This window comes from Ranitomeya variabilis, chromosome 2, assembly GCF_051348905.1.
Source record: "Ranitomeya variabilis isolate aRanVar5 chromosome 2, aRanVar5.hap1, whole genome shotgun sequence".
NCBI classification, from domain to species: Eukaryota; Metazoa; Chordata; class Amphibia; order Anura; family Dendrobatidae; genus Ranitomeya; species Ranitomeya variabilis.
The window spans coordinates 333,164,495-333,191,746 of NC_135233.1; positions in this window are offsets into that span (position 1 = coordinate 333,164,495).

The window sequence follows — 27,252 nt, forward strand, 5'->3', positions numbered from 1 at the left end:
AACTCGATCCTAAAAAAGCAAAAGTCGCTCAACCCTACTCTCCACTATTATGCCCTGGGCTTGATGTCAGCGGCCATAAAACAGCTGACATCAACCCCAAGTCTATTACCCCACTTGCTACCGCACCAGGGCAAGTGGGAAGAGCCGTGGAAAGTGCCAGAATTGGCGCATCTAATAGATGGCCCCTTCTCAATGGCCCCTTGCCAGTTTGAGAATATCAGTTGTCAGTTTTTCCTGCGCTAGTTATCAAAACTAGTAGAGATCCCACATTTTTTTAAATTTGTTTATTTATTGTACAGGCGCCAGCTGATGAATAGTCTCATCAGCCTCACCTGCTCTGGCTGCTATCAGGAAGAGCAGGTATAGGCGACGTCTGTGTCCAGCGATAACGTTTTTACCGCCGGTCACAGCTGCTGGCCCACACACTTTCATCTGTATGTCTGCATGGGAAATGCAGCTCTCTGACCGGCGGTTATTATCTTACCGCCAATTAGAGCCGCCGAGGTTTCTTGCACTGTCACTCAGATGACAGCGTGGGAAGCAGCCGATGTTCGGGGTGCCGAACCAAAACAATAACACAGACTTCATGGAGAAATCCGTGATCGGGGTCTGTGCACGGACAATAGATGTTCGTTATGGACCTTGAACTTTACTGTTCCTGTTCACCCATCACTATACTTGGATTTTCAACTACGGACCACATGAGTTCCAGGCGAGGGGATATTAATGGCAACTTCTACACGGATTCAGAAATCATTACAAAAGTTAGTGTTCTGAACACAACATCAAACTGTGAGAACAGTTCTGAGGTGGGCAAAAGGGAATTACTAATTTCACCCCAACACACTGCAGTTTTGCATAACGATTTTTTTTTAATAGATCAACAACTGATATCTATGAAAACAATGTTATTTTAGATGCAGTTAATTACATGATATTATATTGTACTCATGTCCAATTAATCTTACCACAAATGTGTCCCGGTATTTATAAGGGAATCATTAGTAAATCTCTCCCTCTGTGTTTAATTAAGTCTTGAGCACACAGTTGTCTTTGTTCTTTACAATGCTGGATGGCCATTTTATTAGAAACAAGAACCATCTAGAAGTGTGCTGGACCTAATTTGGGCTTCTGAACAAAAGTAATTCATCACGGAATAGATTCTACTAGGTGCTATAATCATTGTACAGAAATATTGGCTCGCGCGGACAAAATAGCTTCTTGCAATTGCCACAAATTGGATGGAGGCACTGACATGGTCTGAACAGAGATGCCCAATAGAATTAAGATCTCAGGACTGACAGTGAGTTTTGTTGATTCCTTGACCTACAGAACTATTCCCCATGACAGTATGCCACCTCCTCCAGCCTGTGCTGTTCACTCCTGACTGGTAGGGTTCATTGATTCTTGATGCTTGCGCAAAATTCTGACCCCTCCGTCATCACGGTGCAACAGTAATCTAGACTCATCTGACAAGGCAATGTATTTCCACTGCTCAATAATCCGATGAAGGCACTCCTTTGCACATGTTTCCTATAGACTGTAATGACAATGGAACTGGTAGTCTGCTTTTATGCTATTGAAGACCAAGTGGTGCTTTCTGACAGATGGAGCACCAGTGTTCTATTCAGCTGCAATTTGCTTAAATAAGCATTGCCTGTTTGTCAGTCCACAGTACAATTTTCCTTGATCACATCACATTATTCTTGGTTATTATTTAAGTGTGTCTAGTTCCATCATACAGCGCTTTATACAGAGATCGAGTCAAATTTCCTAGTCCCCGCAAATTTTAACAAATTGCAATTCAATTCAAGAGGATTTGCAAAAAAAAACGCCACTCGGACCAATGTTATACTATGGGGCAGTGCAGATCTGCGATACTTTTCTCATGCCGATTGAGGAAACAATTGCAACATTCTGCACGTGCATCCGCTAATCGGATCACGTGCACCCATACAAGTCGATGGGTGTGTGTGAAACATCTGACTGAAATCAGATGTCATGCGAGTGCATTCACAGGGACATCTCCATCTTGTCTTCTGTAGGACATCTATAGTTGAGGCAATGTAGGAGACATTTGTCTGATGGACCATTGGCGAAAGTTGAAGCACTCAAAAAATCCAAGGCATATACTTCAAAGCCTCTTTTATACTGACACTGGATTATGTTATACTAGATGGTAGCCCGATTCTAACGCATCGGGTATTCTAGAATATGTATGTAGTTTATTTATGAAGATTTTAGAATAATACATTGAATACACAGGATTCGGCCGGCCGCGACCAATTAGCGAAGCGTGGTTCAAATCCCGCGCCAATTCGTGGCCGGACTGCACCTGTTGCTGATTGTTCGCGGCCGGCCATGTAGTATATAACAGCCCACGTAATAAATAGCACAGCCACGTAGTATATTGTACAGCCACGTAGTATATAGCACAGCCCATGGAGTATATTTGTCACGGGAAGCCTAAGTGGGCGAGAGCTAATAACCCGGGCCCCTGCAATTTCACTCAGACTAGGGAAATCCTGACTGACCCTCTACCTAGAGTTTACACTGATGGTGTGCATGTCTAGGCCGCCACCCTCTCCCTATCTCCTGTTTCAACCCTAGGCTGAAACCACCACCCAGTGAAGAGATCATACACCAATACCCACAGTTAGCACAGACAAGGATAACGAAAAATATACACCACGCCGCAGTCACTCAGGAATACACTATAAATGCAAAGGGCAAAACAAATACAAATATAGGAAGGAGCAAATAAGACAAAGGGAAATACACCATCAGCAACGATACTCCAACTACTAGCTCACCACTCCAGACCGAGATAACATGCACAAGACAGAAGCTATAATCGGCGACGCCCAATGTTCAGGAGAACTATTTAAAGGCAGTGGGCATGGCCCAGCTTCCAATCCGAGCACCAGGTAATTTAACCCTGGACCAGCTAGATAAAATCTAGCCGACGCCAATGAGCGCATAGTGGTCAAAAGCGGAATTACCGCTGTCTGTTGAACGACCTGGTCTGAACAGCGTAGAACAGAGAAGAACGGTGAGATCAGTAAAGGACAATCCTCAGACCACCTCCAGAGAGCTGCAGCTTCAACTTGCTGCAGATGGTGTCACTGTGCATCAGTCTACTATACAACACACTTTGCACAAGGAGAAGCTGTATGGGAGAGTGATGCGAAAGAAGCCGTTTCTGCAAGCACGCTACAAACAGAGTCGGCTGAGGTATGCAAAAGCACATTTGGAGAAGCCAATTTCTTTTTGGAAGAAGGTCCTGTGGACTCATGAAACCAAGATTGAGTTGTTTGGTAATACAAAAAGGCGTTATGCATGGCGGCAAAAAAACACAGTACGTTGTATAGTTGACCGATGCACAGTGACACCATCTGCAGCAAGTTGATGCTGCAGATCTCTGGAGGTGGCCTGAGGATTGTCCTTGACTGATCTCACCATTCTTCTTCTCTGCCTTTCTGATGTTTTTCTTGGCCTGCCACTTCTGGCCTTAACAAGAACTGTACTTGTGTTCTTCCATTTCCTTATTATGTTCCTCACAGTGGAAATTGACAGGTTAAATCTCTGAGACAGCTTTTTGTATCCTTCCCCTGAACAACTATGTTGAATAATCTTTGTTTTCAGATCTTTTGACAGTTGTTTTAAGGAGCCCATGATGCCACTCTTCAGAGGAGATTCAAACAGGAGAACAACTTGCAAGTGGCCACTTTAAGTAGCTTTTCTCATGATGGCATACACCTGGCTATGAAGTTCAAAGCTCAATGAGGTTACAAAACCAAAGAAAGTGCTTTAGTAAGTCACTAAAAAGTAGATAGGAGTATTTAAAACAAGAAAATGATAAGGGTGCCCATACTTATGCACCTGTCAAATTTTGTTTGAATGCAGATTGCACATTTTCTGTTAGTACAATAAACCTCATTTCAAGGCAGAAACATTACTGTGTCCAACAGTTATTAGATATATGAAACTGAAATAGCTGTTGCAAAATGAACCATTTTTATAAAACATTAAGCTTAAGATTAATAGGGGTGCCCAAACTTTTTCATATGACTGTATGTATATTGATATTTAATGCAGCACTAGATAGCATAAAAGCTGCTAATTCAATTGCGGGCTTTTGCTCTCTCCTTCATAAACCTGACAGGATATGAGACATGGTTTACATACAGTAAACCATCTCATATCCCTTCTTTTATTACATATTCCTCTTCACTAATGTAAGAAGTGTCTGTGTGTCAAATTTGGGGGCTCTAGCTATTAAATTAAAGGGATAAATCGTGGAAAAAATTGGCGTGGGCTCCCGCTCAATTTTCTCCACCAGAGTGGTAAAGCCAGTGACAGAGGGCAGATATTAATAGCCTAGAGAGGGTCCATGGTTATTGGCCCCCCTGGCTACAAACATCTGCCCCCAGCCACCCCAGAAAAGGCACATCTGGAAGATGCACCTATTCTGGCACTTGGCCACTCTCTTCCCACTCCCATGTAGCGGTGGGGTATGGGGTAATGAAGGGTTAATGTCACCTTGCTATTGTAAGGTGACATTAAGCCAGATTAATAATGGAGAGGCATTAATTATGACACCTATCCATTATTAATCCAATAGTACGAAATGGTTAATAAAACACACACACATTATTACAAAGTACTTTAACCCCTTTACCCCCAAGGGTGGTTTGCACGTTAATGACCGGGCTAATTTTTACAATTCTGACCACTGTCTCTTTATGAGGTTATAACTCTGGAATGCTTCAACAGATCTTAGCGATTCTGACATTGTTTTCTCGAGACATATTATACTTCATGATAGTGGTAAAATTTTTTCGATATAACTTGCGTTTATTTGTGAAAAAAACGGAAATTTGGCGAAAATTTTGAAAATTTCGCAATTTTCAAACTTTGAATTTTTATGCCCTTAAATCAGAGATATGAAAATACTTAATAAGTAACATTTCCCACATGTCTACTTTACATCAGCACAATTTTGGAACCAAAATTTTTTTTGTTAGGGAGTAAGGCCGGCGTCACACTAGCGAGTTTTACGGATGTAAGAGCGCAGAAACTACGTCCGTAAAACTCGCATAACAAACGGCACAATTATTCTCAATGGGGCTGCTCCTATCAGCCGTATATTACGGATCTGTAATATACGGCTTTCTACGGCCGTACAAAATCGCAGCATGCTGCGTTTGTCAGCTTATTGCGCAAAAAAATCGCCAATGAAAGTCTATGGGGGCGAGAAAAATATGGATTCCACACTGACCAGCAGTGTGACTTGCGAGAAATACGCAGCGGTGTTAGTGAAAAGTCGGTAATTCAATTGCCGGCTTTTCATTTCTCCTGCACAAACCCGACAGGATATGAGACATGGTTTACATACAGTAAACCATCTCATATCCCCTTTTTTTTGCATATTCCACACTACTAATGTTAGTAGTGTGTATGTGCAAAATTTCAGCACTGTAGCTGCTAAAATAAAGGGTTAAATGGTGGAAAAAATTGGCATGGGCTCCCGCGCAATTTTCTCCGCCAGAATGGTAAAGCCAGTGACTGACGGCAGATATTAATAGCCAGGAGAGGGTCCATGGTTATTGCCCCCCCCCGTGGCTAAAAACATCTGCCCCCAGCCACCCCAGAAAAGGCACATCTGGAAGATGCGCCTATTCTGGCACTTGGCCACTCTCTTCCCACTCCCTGTAGCGGTGGGATATGGGGTAATGAAGGGTTAATGCCACCTTGCTATTGTAAGGTGACATTAAGCCAGATTAATAATGGAGAGGCGTCAATTATGACACCTATCCATTATTAATCCAATTGTTTGAAAGGGTTAAAAAAAACACACACACATGATTTAAAAGTATTTTAATGAAATAAACACAGCGGTTGTTTTAATAATTTATTGCTCTCTCAATCCATTTGCAGGCCCTCGCTTGGCAAAATAATAAACGCACAAGATACATACCCTCAGCTGAACCGTCACGTCCCACGAGGTAATCTATCTGAAGGGGTTAAAATAATTTACAAGCAGGAGCCCTGCTAATGCAGCTGTGTGCTCGTGCCTGTAATCCCCGGCTAATGAATGAAATGTAGGTCATTGACCTACATTTCCTTCAGTCGCGGTGATGCGCCCCCTGGTGGATGTCCTCATATGACCTGGAGCGTGGGAAAAAGTTCCCAGGCTGCAGTTCATGAGAACATCCAGCAGGGGCGCATCACCGCGACTCAATGTAAGTAGAGATCACTCTGCTTTCCTTTCAGCACCCAGGGATTACAGGCACGAGCGAGTGGTTTATCGCAGCTCGTGCCTGTAATATTAGTTAACCCCTTCAGATGGATTACCTCGTTGGACGTGATAGGACATCAGAAGGTATGTATATTGTGTGTTTCTTATTTTGCCAAGCGAGGGCCTGCAAATGGATTGAGAGAGCAATAAATTATTAAAACAACCGCTGTGTTTATTTCATTAAAATACTTTTAAATCATGTGTGTGTGTGTTTTTTAACCCTTTCAAACAATTGGATTAATAATGGATAGGTGTCATAATTGACGCCTCTCCGTTATTAATCTGGCTTAATGTCACCTTACAATAGCAAGGTGGCATTAACCCTTCATTACCCCATATCCCACCGCTACGGTAAGTGGGAAGAGAGTGGCCAAGTGCCAGAATAGGCGCATCTTCCAGATGTGCCTTTTCTGGGGTGGCTGGGGGCAGATGTTTTTAGCCACGGGGGGGCCAATAACCATGGACCCTCTCCTGGATATTAATATCTGCCATCAGTCACTAGCTTTACCATTCTGGCGGAGAAAATTGCGCGGGAGCCCACGCCAATTTTTTCCGCCATTTAACCCTTTATTTTAGCAGCTACAGCGCTGAAATTTTGCACATACACACTACTAACATTAGTAGTGTGGAATATGCAAAAAAAATGGGGATATGAGATGGTTTACTATATGTAAACCATGTCTCATATCCTGTCGGGTTTGTGCAGGAGAAATTAAAAGCCGGCAATTGAATTACCGGCTGTTCACAGATATCGCGCTGAATGAAATCTAAATACAGAATATATATATATGTGTCTCAATGACATATATATATATATATATATATATATATATATATACTGTATATATGTTTTCCCGAACATTTGAGCACATAAATCCATTAGATGTCGGTTTTGCAAGCCTGCGCGAAAATCTCGCAGTACGGATGCCATACGGATTACATACGGAGGATGCCATGCGCAAAATACGCTGACACACCCTGCCTACGGATCAATATTTTGGGAACATTTCTCCGTATTACGGCCGTAGTACGGATGTATAATATGTGGCGTATTGTCTTACGCCAAGTGTGACGCCAGCCTTATAAGGGTTAAAAGTTGACCAGAAATTTCTCATTTTTACAACACCATTTTTTTTTAGGGACCACATCTCATTTGAAGTCATTTTGAGGGGTCTATATGATAGAAAATACCCAAGTGTGACACCATTCTAAAAACTGCACCCCTCAAGGTGCTCAAAACCACATTCAAGAAGTTTATTAACCCTTCAGGTGTTTCACAGGAATTTTTGGAATGTTTAAATAAAAATGAACATTTAACTTTTTTTCACACAAAATTTATTTCAGCTCCAATTTTTGTTATTTTACCAACAGGAGAAAGTGGACCCCAAAAGTTGTTATACAATTTGTCCTGAGTACGCTGATACCCCATATGTGGGGGTAAACCACTGTTTGGGCGCATGGCAGAGCTCGGAAGGAAAGGAGCGCCATTTTAGTTTTCAATGCAAAATTGACTGGAATTGAGATGGGACGCAATGTTGCGTTTGGAGAGCCCCTGATGTGCCTAAACATTGAAACCCCCCACAAGTGACACCATTTTGGAAAGTAGACCCCCTAAGGAACTTATCTAGATGTGTGGTGACCACTTTGACCCACCAAGTGCTTCACAGAAGTTTATAATGCAGAGCCGTAAAAATAAAACATCATATTTTTTCACAAAAATGATGTTTTCGCCCCCAATTTTTTATTTTCCCAAGAGTAAGAGAAGAAATTGGACCCCAAAAATTGTTGTGCAATTTGTCCTGAGTACACTGATACCCCATATGTGGGTGTAAAGCACTGGTTGGGCGCATGGCAGAGCTCGGAAGAGAAGGAGCGCCATTTGACTTTTCAATGCAAAATTGACTGGAATTGAGATGGGACGCCATGTTGCGTTTGGAGAGGCCCTGATGTGCCTAAGCATTGAAACCCCCCCACAAGTAACACCATATTGGAAACTAGACCTCCCAAGGAACTTATCTAGATGTGTTGTGAGAACTTTGAACCCCCAAGTGTTTCACTACAGTTTATAACGCAGAGCCGTGAAAATAAAAATTCTTTTTTTTTTTCACAAAAATGATTTTTTAGCCCCCAGTTTTGTATTTTCACAAGGGTAACAGGATAAATTGGACCCCAAAAGTTGTTGTCCAATTTTTCCTGAGTACGCTGATACCCCAAATGTGGGGGGGACCACTCTTTGGGTGCATGGCAGAGCTCGGAAGGGAAGGAGCGCCATTTGGAATGACTTAGGCTACTTTCACACTAGCGACGGTACGGGGCCGTCGCGCTGCGTCGGCCCGACGTACCGACGCATACTGTACAAGCACCGCACAATGGGGACAGCGGATGCTGTTTTTCCACGCATCCGCTGCCCCATTGTGAGGTGTTGTGAATTCCGTTCTCGGGCTCCCTCCTGTGGTCATGAGTGGTACTGTGTGAGTTTGTTCTTGGGCTCCCTCTGGTGGCCTTTAGCGATATGGCTGGTCTTGGCTGGGCTCAGCTGTTTCATCTCCTGCTAGGCTGGGCCTATTTAACTCACCTGGACCTTTACTTGTCGCCTGCTGTCGGTGTATTCAGTCCTGATCCTGTGCTCTCCTGAATATTCCTTGTGACCAGTCTCCTGCTATGAGAAGCTAAGTTTGCTTGTTCAGTTTCTCATTATTTCCTTGAAAACGTTTCTCATTATATTATGAGTTCAGCCCAGCTTGCTTTTATGTGATTTTTTGCTTGCTGGTTAGTTCTGGGGTGCAGAGTGCGCCCCTCACATCGTGAGTCGGTGTGGGGGTTCTTGTATTCTCTGCGTGGTTTATTTTTGATAGTTTTTGTACTGACCGCACAGACACCTATCTATTTTCTGCCTATCTAGTATTAGCGGGCCTCATTTGCTAAACCTGTTTCATCTCTACGTTTGTGTTTTCCCCTTAACTCACCGTTATTATTTGTGGGGGGCTATCTAAAACTTTGGGGATATTTCTCTGAGGCAAGTGAGGTCTTTGCTTTCTCTCTAGGGGTAGTCAGTTTGTGACGAGGCGTCTAGGTTTTCAGGTAACGCTCCACAGCTGCCTTTAGTGTGTTTGGATAGGATCAGGATTGCGGTCAGTATAGCTTCCACATCCCCAGAACTTGTCCTATATATTCAGGGTATATGTGTCAGGTCAGTTTGAGATCCTACCACCAGGATCATAACAGTACAGCAGGCCCGAAAGTGTTAATGCAGCAGAAGAGGGAGAAGAGAAATCTTAAGGTCATTTTTTTTTTTCCTCTGCACTGTGTTTAGCCTCTCTCCTCCCGTTAATCTCTGGGTGGTTCTGTATGCAGCTACTAATATGGACATTCAGAGTCTGTCTTCTAGTGTGGATCATCTCACTGCAAGGGTACAGGGCATTCAGGATTATGTAGTCCGCAGTCCTATGTCAGAGCCTAAAATACCTATTCCTGAACTGTTCTCCGGAGATAGATCTAGGTTTTTGAACTTTAAGAATAATTGTAAGTTATTCCTTTCTCTGAGACCTGGCTCATCTGGCAACTCTGTTCAGCAAGTTAAAATTGTTATTTCTTTGTTGCGGGGTGACCCTCAAGATTGGGCATTCTCTCTGGCGCCAGGAGATTCGGCACTGCTAAATGTTGATGCGTTTTCTCTGGCGCTTGGAGTGCTTTATGAGGAACCAAATCTGGTAGACCAAGCAGAGAAGGTTTTGCTGGATCTCTCTCAGGGTCGGGATGAAGCAGAGGTTTATTGTCAGAAGTTTAGGAAGTGGTCAGTGCTCACTCAGTGGAATGAGTGCGCCCTGGCGGCGATTTTCAGAAAGGGTCTTTCTATAGTGGATTTTTATGATTGGCAGCTGTCACACACTAAAAGACGCTTTTTATAGCAAAAAGTTTTTGCGTCTCCACATTTTGAGACCTATAATTTTTCCATATTTTGGTCCACAGAGTCATGTGAGGTCTTGTTTTTTGCGGGACGAGTTGACGTTTTTATTGGTAACATTTTCGGACACATGACAGTTTTTGATCGCTTTTTATTCCGATTTTTGTGAAGCAGAATGACCAAAAAACCAGCTATTCATGAATTTCTTTTGGGGGAGGCGTTTATACCGTTCCACGTTTGGTAAAATTGATAAAGCAGTTTTATTCTTCAGGTCAGTACGATTACAGCGATATGTCATTTATATATTTTTTTATGTTTTGGCGCTTTTATACGATAAAAGCAATTTTATAGAAAAAATAATTATTTTGGCATCGCTTTATTCTGAGGACTATAACTTTTTAATTTTTTTGCTTATGATGCTGTTTTGCAGCTCGTTTTTGGCGGAACAAGATGACGTTTTCAGCGGTACCATGGTTATTTATATCCGTCTTTTTGATCGCGTGTTATTCCACTTTTTGTTCGGCGGTATGATAATAAAGCGTTGTTTTTTGCCTCGGTTTTTTTTTTTCTTACGGTGTTCACCGAAGGGGTTAACTAGTGGGACAGTTTTATAGGTTGGCTCGTTACGGACGTGGAGATACTAAGTATGTGTACTTTTATTGTTTGTTTTTTTTATTTAGATAAAGAAATGCATTTATGGGAATAATATTTTTTTTCTTTATTTGGGTTTTTTTTTTTTTTTTACACAATGTAGAATTTTTTTTTTTAACTTTTTACTTTGTCCCAGGGGGGGGACATCACAGATCACTGATCAGACAGTTTGCACAGCACTCTGTCAGATCGGCGATCTGACATACAGCTGTGCAGGCTTACCAGCGCCTGCTGTGGACCCGGAAGTAATCCCTGCAGGACCCGGATGCAGCCCCGCGGCCATTTTCGATCCGGGGCCTGCAGGGATAGGAGGTAAGAGACGCTCGGAGCAACGCAATCACATCGCGTTGCTCCAGGGGTCTCAGGGAAGCACACAGGGAGCCCCCTCCCTGCGTGATGCTTCCCTGTACCGCCAAAAGACTGCGATCATGTTTGATCGCAGTGTGCTGGGGGTTAATGTGCTGGGGGTGGTCCGTGACCGCTCCTGGCACATAGTGCCGGATGTCAGCTGCGATAGTGAGCGCGGCCGATCGCTATGACGTACTATCCCGTCGAGGGTCAGATAGGCCCAGGTCACCTCGACGGGATAGTACGTCTAAGGTCAGAGAGGGGTTAATGAAATAAAGACACAGGGTGTTGTAATATTTTATTATTCTCTTAATCCAGGCTCGAGTTCATATGAGGACATCCAGCAGGGGGCGCATCACCACGACTCAAGGTAACTACAGGACATTCCCCTGCATTCCATTCATTCCCCGGGATTTTACAGCCACGAGCACTGCATTAGCACAGCTCCTGGCTGTAAAATGATTTAACCCCTTCAGATGGATTTACATCATGGGGCGTGACTGATCATCGGAAGGTATGGGATATTGTTGATTTTTTATTTTTACTTTTTTACAGAACGAGGGTCTTCAGCTGGATTGAGAGAATAATAAAATATTACAACACCCTGTATCTTTATTTCATTAAAGTACTTTGTAATAATGTGTGTGTGTTTTATTAACCATTTCGTACTATTGGATTAATTATGGATAGGTGTCATAATTGACGCCTCTCCATTTTTAATCTGGCTTAATGTCACCTTACAATAGCAAGGTGACATTAACCCTTCATTACCCCATATCCCACCGCTACACGGAAGTGGGAAGAGAGTAGCCAAGTGCCAGAATAGGCGCATCTTCCAGATGTGCCTTTTCTGGGGTGGCTGGGGGCAGATGTTTGTAGCCAGGGGGGGCCAATAACCATGGAGCCTCTCTAGGCTATTAATATCTGCCCTCAGTCACTGGCTTTACCACTCAGGCGGAGAAAATTGCGCGGGAGCCCACGCCAATTTTTTCCGTGATTTAACCCTTTAATTTAATAGCTAGAGCCCCCAAATTTGACACACAGACACTTCTTACATTAGTGAAGAGGAATATGTAATAAAAGAAGGGATATGAGATGGTTTACTGTATGTAAACCATGTCTCATATTCTGTCGGGTTTGTGAAGGAGAGAGCAAAAGCCCGCAATTGAATTAGCGGCTTTTATGCTATCTAGCGCTGCATTAAATATAAATATACATATAGGTGTCTCACTGACATATACAGTGCCTAAAAGTAGTATTCAACCCCCTGCAGATTTAGCAGGTTTAATAAGATGCAAATAAGTTAGAGCCTTCAAACTTCAAACAAGAGCAGGATTTATTAACAGATGCATAAATCTTACAAACCAAAAAGTTTTGTTGCTCAGTTAAATTTTTATAAATTTTAAACATAAAAGTGTGGGTCAATTATTATTCAACCCCTAGGTTTAATATTTTGTGGAATAACCTTTGTTTGCAATTACAGCTAATAATCATCTTTTATAAGACCTGATCAGGCCGGCACAGGTCTCTGGAGTTGTCTTGGCCCACTCCTCCATGCAGATCTTCTCCAAGTTATCTAGGTTCTTTGGGTGTCTCATGTGGACTTTAATCTTGAGCTCCTTCCACAAGTTTTCAATTGTGTTAAGGTCAGGAGACTGACTAGGCCACTGCAACACCTTGATTTTTTGCCTCTTGAACCAGGCCTTGGTTTTCTTGGCTGTGTGCTTTGGGTCGTTGTCTTGTTGGAAGATGAAATGACGACCCATCTTAAGATCCTTGATGGAGGAGCGGAGGTTCTTGGCCAAAATCTCCAGGTAGGCCGTGCTATCCATCTTCCCATGGATGCGGACCAGATGGCCAGGCCCCTTGGCTGAGAAACAGCCCCACAGCATGATGCTGCCACCACCATGCTTGACTGTAGGGATGGTATTCTTGGGGTCGTATGCAGTGCCATCCAGTCTCCAAACGTCATGTGTGTGGTTGGCACCAAAGATCTCGATCTCGATCTTGGTCTCATCAGACCAGAGAACCTTGAACCAGTCAGTCTCAGAGTCCTCCAAGTGATCATGAGCAAACTGTAGACGAGCCTTGACATGACGCTTTGAAAGTAAAGGTACCTTACGGGCTCGTCTGGAACGGAGACCATTGCGGTGGAGTACGTTACTTATGGTATTGACTGAAACCAATGTCCCCACTGCCATGAGATCTTCCCGGAGCTCCTTCCTTGTTGTCCTTGGGTTAGCCTTGACTCTTCGGACAAGCCTGGCCTCGGCACGGGAGGAAACTTTCAAAGGCTGTCCAGGCCGTGGAAGGCTAACAGTAGTTCCATAAGCCTTCCACTTCCGGATGATGCTCCCAACAGTGGAGACAGGTAGGCCCAACTCCTTGGAAAGGGTTTTGTACCCCTTGCCAGCCTTGTGACCCTCCACAATCTTGTCTCTGATGGCCTTGGAATGCTCCTTTGTCTTTCCCATGTTGACCATGTTTGAGTGCTGTTCACAAGTTTGGGGAGGGTCTTAAATAGTCAGAAAAGGCTGGAAAAAGAGATAATTAATCCAAACATGTGAAGCTCATTGTTCTTTGTGCCTGAACTACTTCTTAATACTTTAGGGGAACCAAACAGAATTCTGGTGGGTTGAGGGGTTGAATAATAAATGACCCTCTGAAAAGACTTTTCACAATTTTTTAAAAAAAAAAAAACAAAGAAATAACATTCTTTTTTGCTGCAGTGCATTTCACACTTCCAGGCTGATCTACAGTCCAAATGTCACAATGCCAAGTTAATTCCAAATGTGTAAACCTGCTAAATCTGCAGGGAGTTGAATACTACTTGTAGGCACTGTATATATGTATATATGCACATTCTATGTGTATATATCTACTCTATTGTAACCTGTCAGTGTGATTTTACTGTACACCGCGCTGAATTGCCGGCTTTTCAAAGGACACCGGTGCGTAAAAATCGGACAGAACTCGCATGGTGCGAGTGCTGTGCGATTTTTTTCTCGCACCCATTGACTTGCATTGGCGAGTCTCGTCCGAGAATCGCAGCAATACGCAGCATGCTGCGATTTTTTTCTCAGTCCGATTTCGGCTGAGAAAAAAATCGCAAATGAAAAGACACCTATTGAATAACATTGGTCCGAGTGCAATCCGATTTTTTATCGGATTGCACTCATCCGTTTTCCTCGCAAGTGTAAATGAGCCCTAAGGGCTCATACTCACCTGCAGGAAACTCGGATGAGTCTCGCACATCAATACCCAGCACTGCACCCGTCACTCAGATTGGAGCGTGCGGCCGCATAGGAATACATGCAGCCGCACGCTCCGCTCCTGAGTGCCGGTAGCAGTGCCGGGTATTGACATGCGAGATTCATCCGAGTTTCTCGCAAGTGAGCATGAGCCCTAAAACCAGGAGTGGAACAATCAGTGGAAAAGTATAATAGAAACACATCACCACTTCTGTATTTATCACCCACTCCTGGTTATGGCTTACAAATACTGATGGAAAATACTGACCAAATACTGAATGTGCGAACATGGTCTAAGGCTATGTTCCCATGATTATGTTTTTGGTGAGTTCTTAATGTTGCAGATTTTTTGCATCATTTCTGCACCCAGCAAGTAAAATAAGTTACTTGCATTTTTTTGAAAATTTGGAGAGTGAAAATCTCTCCAAAAACTCATTGTTGGAACTTAGCCTTAGGCTGCCGTCACACTAGCAGTATTTGGTCAGTATTTTACATCAGTATTTGTAAGCCAAAACCAGGAGTGGAACAATTCGAGGAAAAGTATAATAGAAACATATGCACCACTTCTGTATTTATCACCCACTCCTGGTTTTGGCTGAGAAATACTGATGTAAAATACTGACCAAATATTGCTAGTGTGACGGCAGCCTTAGGCCGGCCTCACACTCAGCGTATAAAAATACGGTCCGTTTTTTACGGCTGTAATACGCAGAAAAGTCCCAAAAATAGTGGTCCGTATGTCATCCGTAGGCAGGGTGTGTCAGCGTATTTTGCGCATGGCATCCTCCGTATGTAATCCGTATGGCATCCGTACTGCGATATTTTCTCGCAGGTTTGCAAAACCAACATCTAATGGATTCATGTGCTCAAATGTTAGTTAAAAATATATATACAGTATATATATATATATATATATATATATATATATATATATATATATATATATATATATATATATATATATATACACTCACCGGCCACTTTATTAGGTACACCATGCTAGTAACGGGTTGGACCCCCTTTTGCCTTCAGAACTGCCTCAATTCTTCATGGCATAGATTCAACAAGGTGCTGGAAGCATTCCTCAGAGATTTTGGTCCATATTGACATGATGGCATCACACAGTTGCCGCAGATTTGTCGGCTGCACATCCCAAAGATGCTCCATACAAGGCAGGATGGATCCATGCTTTCATGTTGTTTACGCCAAATTCTGACCCTACCATCCGAATGTCGCAGCAGAAATCGAGACTCATCAGACCAAGCAACGTTTTTCCAATCTTCTACTGTCCAATTTCGATGAGCTTGTACAAATTGTAGCCTCAGTTTCCTGTTCTTAGCTGAAAGGAGTGGTACCCGGTGTGGTCTTCTGCTGCTGTAGCCCATCTGCCTCAAAGTTCGACGCACTGTGCGTTCAGAGATGCTCTTAGGCCTACCTTGGTTGTAACGGGTGGCGATTTGAGTCACTGTTGCCTTTCTATCAGCTCGAACCAGTCTGCCCATTCTCCTCTGACCTCTGGCATCAACAAGGCATTTCCGCCCACAGAACTGCCGCTCACTGGATTTTTTTTCTTTTTCGGACCATTCTCTGTAAACCCTAGAGATGGTTGTGCGTGAAAATCCCAGTAGATCAGCAGTTTCTGAAATACTCAGACCAGCCCTTCTGGCACCAACAACCATGCCACGTTCAAAGGCACTCAAATCACCTTTCTTCCCCATACTGATGCTCGGTTTGAACTGCAGGAGATTGTCTTGACCATGTCTACATGCCTAAATGCACTGAGTTGCCGCCATGTGATTGGCTGATTAGAAATTAAGTGTTAACAAGAAGTTGGACAGGTGTACCTAATAAAGTGGCCAGTGAGTGTATATATATATGTCATTGAGACACATATATACACAATATATACAATTTTACGGACGTAGTTTATGCGCTCATACGTCCGTAAAACTCGCTAGTGTGAGGCCGGCCTTAGGAGTTTAAGCAGGGAACAGCCCTGCCCAGCAATACTAATTAGCCAAGATTTAACTTCCGGATTGGGCAGAACCACAAGTTCCAGTAGTAAAGCAGGGCTGTCGTATAGTCTCCCTGCATCATCTGAAGAAATAGAGGAGACAGACACTGGCACGTACATCACAGGTGCAATATTGAGAAAAATTAAAAGAATAAAAATGGTATAAATTATTAAAAATTATTACATAGCAATAATGAAGAATATATAAGAAAAATCGAGTTCATGACATTTATCTTGCATGGTGAGCACGGTTGTCAACTGTCCATAAATTTCTTGATAGTTTTTAAAAATAGGAGACTTATTTCCAGTGTCCATAATTTTCATTGAAGCTGAGAAATGTTTTACAGATGATTGTGACAGTAATTATCGTCACTTTACAGGCCATTTTGAATGTGACTAATGTGTCCACAGGAATATCCCAGACTGTAAACAGATATCACTCATAGTTATAACCTTTATGATTTTTTTTTATGGTTTTCCACTTTCATTTTCTTAAAAAATAAGCCGCTGTCCATGATATTCTGATAAGTTGTCCAGGAAACAGAAATAATCAGGCTGGCAACCTTGGTGACGACGTCTGACTTACGTGATTTTACAGACTATGTTCATTAATACTAACATGCCTGACATTTAGCAGCTCTCATTCTTGTCACTGTCTCAATGGTGGTAACCTTGCTTGTTCTATGTTCTAATGCAGCTGCAGTAATTAAGGATTTTATGGTATACTAGATGGTGGCCCGATTCTAACGGATCGGGTATTCTAGGATATGCATGTCCACGTAGTATATTGACCAGCCATGTAGTATATTGCCCAGCCACATAGTATATTGCCCAGCCACGTAGTATATTGCCCAGTTACGTAGTATATTGCCCAGCCACGTAGTATATTGCCCAGCCACGTAGTATATTGCCCAGCGATGTAGTATATTGCCCAGTGACGTAGTATACAGCACATGTGACCTGCGATGACGTCACGGTCACGTGACCGCGACGTAATCGCAGGTCCTTCACACAAAGCATCCATGGGAATGGAAGCGGCCGCGTGCACCGCTGAGAGGCGGGAGGACTCCGGGGGCCATCAGAAGGTGAGTATATCTCTATTTTTAATTTCAATTCTTTTTTTTTTTAACAATTAAAAGGTGCCCAGTCCGTGGAGGAAAGTCTCCTCTCCTCCTCCCTGGGTACCAACCGCACATGATCCGCTTACTTCCCGCATGGTGGGCATAGCCCCATGCGGGAAGTAAGCGGATCAATGCATTCCTATGTGTGCGGAATCCCCGCGATTCCGCAAATTAATGAACATGCTGCGTTTTTTTCTGGAATGTGTTTCCGCTCAGGAAAACAACGCAGCATGTGCACAAAAAATGCGGATTGCATTCTATTAAATAGAATGCTTAATGTGAGCGTTTTTTTCGCGATTTTATAGCGTTTTTATAGCGAAAAACCGTGAAAAAACGTGACGTGTGCACACAGCCTTAAAGTAATTATTTGTAAACACTGTTGTATGTATTCACTTACTTTTAGGCAACTGGTAACGTTCACACAGGCACATAGTTCCTTGGTCAAACAGGGAGATTTATTAAAATGTATAAACTACAAACAGTATGTCATGGTTCTACCCCTCAGTGTGTTTGGAATGCAGTTACTGACAGCTCAGCCATCCAATCTGGTACAGGGATGTGCTGAGCTGTCAGTGTGCTGATTAACAGCTCTACTGCCCAATCTGAGACTGGGAGTTGCTGGCTGTCTCCAAGTGTTCATTATCCCAGGTGATTGCCAGGCTACTTAACTACATTCAGCCAAGTGTGGTGTCCTCTGTTTCCTCTGTGTCTTGAGTTCTGTATGTTGATCTTTCTTTGCCTGAAAAACATACTGATAGGGATTCTAGATATTGTGAGCCCCATCGGGGACAGCAATGATAATGTGTGCAAACTGTAAAGCGCTGCGGAATATGTTAGCGCTACATAAAAATAAATATTATTATTATATTTCTACTGTATATTTCCTCTGTAGGCTACTCCAAGGTTCTGCAGATAACCTGTTTCATTTCTTTCACCACATCCCAGCTTCTAGGCCACAGTCCTGGTCAGCGAGTTTCTCCCCACTCGCTCAGCGGTTCCGTGTCCTATCACTATAGACACTCTGGATCTACTCCTTGGCACCCCCACTAGTTTCAAGCTCTCAGTCCTCTTTAGCTCCATTACCTTTAGCACCAACAAGCTCTCAGCTTTCTTGTGACTCAGCATCTTGTCCGATAACTCCTTCTGGAAGGTCTTTCAGTCCCGTCAGTAACTCTCTTTAGGATCTCGCTATTCCACACTCCAGTGTCTTCTAGTTGTGGATCATCCTCCAGGAAGCACAGTGCTGTCCCTATTACTAAGCACTCCACCTGTGGACTAGTCCCAACACGTAACTACTTCTGAGCCTGCTGTCTGTTGCTGGGCATACCTTCCTTACACTACACACTATGAATATTATACTAACAATACTCATCATATTCTATACATTACACAGGCAAGCACCACAATGCAATACAATTCACATGACACAATATATTAAAATATGCATGACATAATACCCCTGATGCGATTGGCGTCTTCAGGGGCAGGAATGCGACAGCACAGTCCATGTCCCTTACAGTCTCTCAAGAATCCACACACTGCTCTGTTCACCAGCATACTGGACTCTTCTTCATCCAGAAGACTGACACTCAGTGAATCCAGTCACTTCCTATTTCTAGTTAAAAACTAGGCAGGTGTCTCTAATAAAACCCTGCAGATCTGGGATTTTAACCCTGACCTACCTGGCTTTATATAGCCACTGTATATTTAATGACACAAATTGCTTCCCATCAATAGTTATCTACGTTCAACAATTTAGTGACAATCTATGTTATCTGTGAAGAATATTGGAGACATAATTCATGTCAATCATCTGTATACTATTGGGCATGGAATTATAAAAATCCTTCAGCACAAACTGTGGTAACATGACACCTGGCCAGCTCAACCAAAGCATTCGCACCCCTAACTAGCAGCTGTTATGCAACCTTCTACAGGAAGACCCCCTGTGGATCCAAGCCATGCGGCCTGTGTCCTTTGGTTAGCCAGCTAAGATTTCATAAAGGAGTTATGGAAATACTATACGTCCTAGCTGTACATTGTATATACACTGTGCGCAGAATTATTAGGCAAGCTGTATTTTAGAGAAATATTTTTATTATTGATCAACAACTATGTTCTCAATCAACCCAAAAGACTCATAAATATCAAAGCTTAATATTTTTGGAAGTTGGAGTGGTTTTTTTTTTTAGATTTGGCTATCTTAGGAGGATATCTGTTTGTGCAGGTAACTCTTACTGTGCAGAATTATTAGGCAACTTAATTAAAACCAAATATATTTCCAACTCACTTGTTTATTTTCACCAGGTAAACCAATATAACTGCAAAAAATTTAGAAATAAACATTTCTGATATGTAAAAATGAAACCCCTAAAAATTAGTGATCAATATAGCCACCTTTCTTTATGATGACACTCAACAGCTTTCCATCCATAGATTCTGTCAGTTGCTTGATCTGTTTACGATAAACATTGCGTGCAGCAGCCACCACAGCCTCCCAGACATTGTTCCAAGAGGTGTACTGTTTTCCCTCCCTGTAGATCTCACATTTTATGAGGGACCACAGGTTCCCTATGGGGCTCAGATGAGGTGAACAAGGGAGCCATGTCATTATTTTTTCTTCTTTGAGACCTTTACTGGCCAGCCAAGCTGTGGAGCAGTTGGAGGCATGTGATGGAGCATTGTCCTGCATGAAAATCATGTTTTTCTTGAACGATCCCGACTTCTTCCTGTACCACTGCTTGAAGAAGTTGTCTTCCAGAAACTGGCAGTAGGTCTGGGAGTTGAGCTTCACTCCATCCTCAACCCGAAAAGGTCCCACAAGTTCATCTTTGATGATCCCAGCCCATACCAGTCCCCCACCTCCACCTTGCTGGCGTCTGAGTCAGAGTGGAGCTGGCCATGACAGGGATTTGATGTGGTGGTCCTTCATCCACACCTTGATTGACCTAGCTGTGTGGCATGGTGCATTGTCCTGCTGGAAAAAAAAGTCCTCAGAGTTGGGGAACATTGCCTGAGCAGAAGGAATCAACTGCTTTTCCAGGATAACCTCGTATGTGGCTTGATTCATATGTCCTTCGCAAAGATTAACCTGCCCAACTCCAGCCTTTGTGAAGCATCCCCAGATCATCTCCCATCCTCCACCAATTTCACAGTCGGTGCAAAACACTGTGGCTTTTACGCTTCTCCAGGTCTCCGTTTAACCATTAGATGACCAGGTGTTGGGCAAAGCTGAAAATTAGGCTCATCAGAGAAGATTACCTTACTCCAGTCCTATATGGTCCAATTCTTATGGTCTTTGGCAAACCTCAGCCTGGCTCGCCTTTGCTTCTCATAGATGAAAGACTTTTTTCTAGCTTTACATGACTTGATTCCTGCCTCTAGGAGCCTGTTAGGAACTGTTCTTGCCGTGCACTTCACCCCAGCTGTCATTTGCCATTCCTTTTGTAGATCACTTGATGTCATCGTGCGATTGGTGAGTGACATTTGAATAAGATGATGATTATCCAGGTCAGTGGAGAGTCGTTTTCACCCTCTGCCGGTCTGTAGCTTTGTTGTCCCCAATGTCTGCTGCTTGACCTTGTTGTAATGGATTGCTGTCTTAGAAATTTTAAGGATGGAGGCAACATGACGCTCACTGTATCCCTTTGCTATTAAAGCCAGAATTGAGCCCTTCTTTACTTCACACAAGACTTTTCTTTTCAATTCCTTTGGCATGGTTAAAAGTTATTTTTTCATTCCTATGACTTTTGGGATATTACTAGTACTTGTTTTGCTATCCAGCTTGTCCTATTGCAAGAGGATTGTGAACACCACAGCAGGGTTTTTATACTTTCCTTCGTTAAATAAGATTTGGTTCAGATGATCACCTAATCAGAAGCACATTAAGTAGAATGAGGTGTACTCTGGATGGAATTCAACTGACACTGGAATGGAATGGCTGTCAGACATGTAGAGAAGCTCATTTTTATAAAACTGTGCAGTGGTCTCTTAAGAGCTGTACTTCCAAGATCCCTAGACCAGGACAAATGCCTGTCTGGGTCTCGAGTCAGTCTAACACGCAGGGGAAGGGAGATACATAGAACGGCCACTAGCAGCTAGGTAGCAAAATTGTGTTTCGTCTCCATGAGCAACAGGGGCCCAGTCAGATCTGACGGTGCTAGAACTGCTGCCCTAGGACTGCCCAGAAAGGAATTATGACCTTTCATATTTTTGGGGAGATTAAACTCCAAACCTTCAGGGAAGGAGATTTAGGTTCAGCCCAGGAGGGGGAATGACCCAGAGGGTCAAATGCTTATGTGCAGCATTTCCTATTGTTTTTTCTCTGGGAAGTCACAAGGATGGCATGTGAGGACAAGTCACACACCGAGGGGAACACAAGCCTCCCATGTGGCAGACCCTCCCCTACAAGCCAGGCCTTTCATCTAACTGGTAACTTTGTCTATACCGTTTGTCTGACGACTATTGTATTTGCATTTCTGACCATTATATATGTATAACCATTTCGTATATTTATTGTATTATCTAGCATGCCCTTAAGGCGATTAAATATATTATTTAATGCTGGCAGAAGAGTAAAGAAAGTGGCACTCTCCAAGTTAATGAAAATACGGTCCATTATTCTATATTTCAGAACATGGACAGGGTATGCAGGAGGTTAAGAAAGGTGCAGGGAAGAGAATGTAGACGACAGCCATTTCGCGTTGTTCCAACACTTCAACGGGTCCTTCACCTCCTGCATACCCTATCCATGTCCTGAAATACGGAATAAAGGACCCTATTTTCATCAACTTGGTGAGTGCCGCTTTATTTACTCTTCTGCCAGCACATAATTCTACGATTGCTTTAAGCTGGGCACCACATACCAGTCGATAAGCCAACTGCAGCTCATGAATCTGGCTGTCACACAAATGCATTAACACCTAAGTCACTAGTGCCGTGGCATTCTTTTTCAAATATATAATTTAACCTTTGGCTGCTCTTATCTTGATCCATGAATCCACACATCCGTTTCTCGGCCTAATCTCACATGCTACTGGGGTTGGTTTCTGGCTCGATATAATCCTGTTAATGGACCAAGCGTATGTCGATCGAGGAACCAGCCTCATAAGGTTCTGTTTCACTGGGGCTAGTGAAAGGGGCCTCTCAGCCTGTCAGGGTTGTGGGCGAGTGTGATGCCACGTCAGTGACTGTGTGGGCCACCTTCTCTCACTCCCCTGGGCCAGTGCATTGGGGGAGTCTGTGTAAAACTGTGTCAAGCTGACCTTATGTGTCCCTAGAGGGTGAGGAATGTCACATTGGTACAATTGAGGAGACCTTACCACGTGACCCCGCTGATGTAATATTGACATCAGACGGGGTGGCAAGGTGTGGTTCCTTCACCGTTTCAAGCACAATATTTAATTTAAATGGTGTGTTTGATATTTTGTCTCTATTAAACCCATACATTTTTTTAATAAAAATGTAATGTTGAGGCCATGTTCACACGTAGAATAAATGCTGCATTTTCTCTAGTGCTCTTTTTTTCTGCATGTGTACACTACACAACGCAATAACAATCTTCTCTGATTATTGCGTGTTTGCTGTGTTTCTTTTATGCGTTTTCCACCTTATTTGATGCGATTTTGGTGTACATATGAAGTAGAGTTTTTAATATTACAGAAAATCTTTTATTCTGCACTTAAAAAAACCCACATTGCATTTGTTTTTCAGAAGAAGCCTTATAAGAAGAAATTCATCATAACTAGTGTTGAGCGATACCGTCCGATACTTGAAAGTATCGGTATCGGAAAGTATCGGCCGACACCGGCAAAGTATCGGATCTAATCCGATACCGATACCCGATACCAATACAAGTCAATGGGACACCAAGTATCGGACGGTATCCTGTATGGTTCCCAGGGTCTGAAGGAGAGGAAACTCTCCTTCAGGCCCTGGGATCCATATCAATGTGTAAAAGAAAGAATTAAAATAAAAAATAGGGATATACTCACCCTCTGACGCGCCCTGGACTTTACCGCCGTAACCGGGAGCCGTTGTACCTAAGAATGCGCGCTTGAAGGGCCTTAGATGACGTCACGGCGCTCTGATTGGTCCGCAGCGGTCGCGTGACCGCTACGCGACCAATCACAAAGCCGTGACGTCACCTAAGGTCTTTCAAGCGCTTGAAATACCTTAGAAGACGTCCGCAGCTTCTGATTGGTCGCGTAGCGGTCGCGTGACCGCTATGGACCAATCAGAGCGCCGTGACGTCATCTAAGGCCCTTCAAGCGCGCATTCTTAGGTACAACGGCTCCCGGTTACGGCGGTAAAGTCCAGGGGCCGCCAGAGAGGTGAGTATATCCCTATTTTTTATTTTAATTATTTCTTTTACACATTGATATTAATCCCGATACCGATTCCTGATACCACAAAAGTATCGGATCTCGGTATCGGAATTCCGATACCGCAAGTATCGGCCGATACCCGATACTTGCGGTATCGGAATGCTCAACACTAATCATAACTGCAGAGTTCAGCAGCATCTTTAAATGCACCGAGGTCAGAGATTTCATAGAATCACATCCACATTTAAATGCACCACATCAGCCAACCAGATAGCACCGTCCCCTTTTTCCAACTCAAAATGCCTCACAGCCACCCCACCGTTTCTGGCCACAAAAGATGACACAGCCCTATTAACCTTGATCCTGGCCTTGTTAATTTTATCCAACAACCACATATTCCTCCAAAGTTTATGCGGTACAATCTATGACCATACAGCAGATAATCAGGGATACAAAAGCCACAACTGTAACAAATCTTGTTTTATATCCCTAATCAATTCTCTAAAATGCCGCACACCCAAATCGTTACCTCCCACATGTAGAACCAATATGTCCAGGGACTTATCCAAAATAACCGCGTTATGTATTTCCCGCAGTACCCTATTCCAGGCCATTCCCCTAAAACCAATCCACCTGACCACCGCTGACTTCCGATCAAAGCCAAGCTGTCTACCCTCTGATCATACATCCACATGCAGGGCTCCCTGTTATGATCCTAATGGCTGAGGATCACAAAACGGACTAGCTAAGTTTATGAACATAAACACGAGCTCTAGGGAGGTGGTAACTGGACTGACCGCAAACCTGATGCTAACCAACACACTAAAGGTAGCCGGTGAACGTGCCTAAAATCCTGGACGTCTCGACGCAGCCTGAGAAACTATCTACTCCTGGAGGGAAAGAAAGACCTCACTTGCCTCAAGAGAAATCACCCCAAAGATATAGGAAGCCCCCAACAAATAATAACGGTGAGGTAAGGGGAAAAAACAAACGTAGAAATGAAAACAGATTCAGCAAATGAGGCCCGCTAATACTAGATAGCAGAAGACAGATAGGGAACTGTGCGGTCAGTAAAAAACCCTATGCAAAATATCCACGCTGAGAATACAAGAACCCCCACAGGGTGTGAGGGGAGAAACTCAGCCCCCTAGAGCTACCAGCAAGCAAGGAAATCACATATTAGCAAGCTGGACAAGAAAACAAAAATAAACCAAGAAACATATGACCACTGATGGTCAAAAAATGAACCGAGCAAAACTTAGCTTCTCTTGAAGAGACTGATAACGAAGGACTGCAGGAGAGCTCCAAAATAGCACTGAAGACATTGACAGCAGGCAACAACTGAGAGTCCAGGTGAACTAAATAGGAAACAGCTAACAGATAACGAGACAGCTGATCCAGCCTAGACCTGCAGACCGACACAAAGAACCACCAGAGGGAGCCCAAAGACAGCACTCACACAGTACCAGTTGTGACCACAAGAGGGAGCCCAAAAACATAGTTCACAACAGCTCCCCAATGAACATAAGAATGGCCGAAAATCCACACCAAAAGCAACAAGGGACCTGAAAACTACAAACATAACGTACTCAAAAAACAAAACAAAAAACAATATACTGAATTTAGATATGCCAAAACAATTGACAATGCCAGATAACCCGACCACCACCCCCTATGGCCTCACATAACTGCGATACCGATTGGACCGCCATCTCCCAATACGCTTGATAACATCAGCCCCCAAACCTCCCGTTGCCACATCCGTTGCCGCCCCAATGCGAAAAGAGTGAGGAGCAAAACGAGAATCATCCAACTTTAAGAGCCCTTTTGAAAACCACGGTAAACTGATACCGAGATAGGAAAGAACCGTCTTCGTGGCAAAGTAAAGATCCTTCCCTGTTAGGCAAAAGCTCCCCAAAACACATCAAACAACCAACCGGACACATTCCAGAGCCAGCGACAGAACCCAACACAACCCTCTTACCTCGCCCTTCCTGGTCCGTCTTAGAACGACGCAACCAAAACTCCACTCGCCCCCTAAACAATAGGATATCCCATGCTAAGATTCTTCCCATCACTTTTTTACTGGGAGACACCAATTCCCCAATTCTCATTGCACCAAAAAATGCAAAAGAAAAAGCCAACCTGACAAACGATACTCAAAATCCGACACACAACAAGAAACCAGCGCCTCCCCTAACCTCTCCAACATCAAAAATGACACAGGCCGCCTCGAATCAACTGAACAATTCTTTCTACGAAAACCCTTTACGGCCTGTCTCACCAAAAACATCTTGGATAAATCTTGCTGCCCCCGCAACTTGAAACCAAAAGCCAGAGCGGCCAAAGTGCGAGACAATTTTGTCCAAGACCAACCTTCTGAAGCCCCTCGACTCAACCAAGACAACAAAGCACCCACTTGTTCATCTGTACCGGCCTCACCCGGGCAAACCGCCAACACCCTTTCCCAAGATGACCAAATTGCCTGATAAACCTCCCAAGTTTTTGGAGCCAGCGATGACTTTATCAACTCTTCAGCGTCCACAAGCCAAAGTTCAGCAGGCATTCCAAACCGATGGCCTCTGCCTCCGGAGCCAAAGACCAAAAATGCTCGAACTGAAAGCGAGAAAGAGAGTCAGCAATGGAATTACGTACCCCAGGCACATGAGACGCCGTAACATGAGAGTTCAGGGCCAAACATGATAAAACCAACTGTCTAAGCACCCGCACCAAGGGCGGTGATGAGGGAGTGAGCCCTTTCACTGCGCAAACCACCCCCATGTTGTCACAGTTGAAACGAACACGCCTGTCATGAAATTCCTGTTTCCACAACTGCCACCAATATAGGAAAAATCTCCAGCAACGCGATGTTTCGAACCAGACCGGACGAAAACCACTCTGCCGGCCAGGGTGCAGCACACCACTGCCCTTTAAAATATGCTCCAAAGCCACTCCCTCCAGCTGCATCCGTAAACAAATCCAATGAATCATTGTCCACAACCTCCTCCATCAGCAAAGAACGACAGTTATAAGTTTCCAAAAAGGTACTCCAAACCGCCTAATCCTCCTTCAACTCCGCTGACAACCGGTTAAAATGATGTGGGGCACGAACTCCAGCTGTGGCCCTAGCCAGTTTCCATGAAAACACTCTCCCCATAGGCATGACCCTACAAGCAAAAGTAAGTTTACCAAGCAAAGATTGAAGATCTCACAACATCAACTTCTTCAAACGCTGAGCCCGTGCCAAATCTTTGCGCAATCCCTCTATCTTTTCCATGGGCAGTCTGAACTCCCACATAACTGTATCGATAACAATACCCAAGAAACTCAAACACG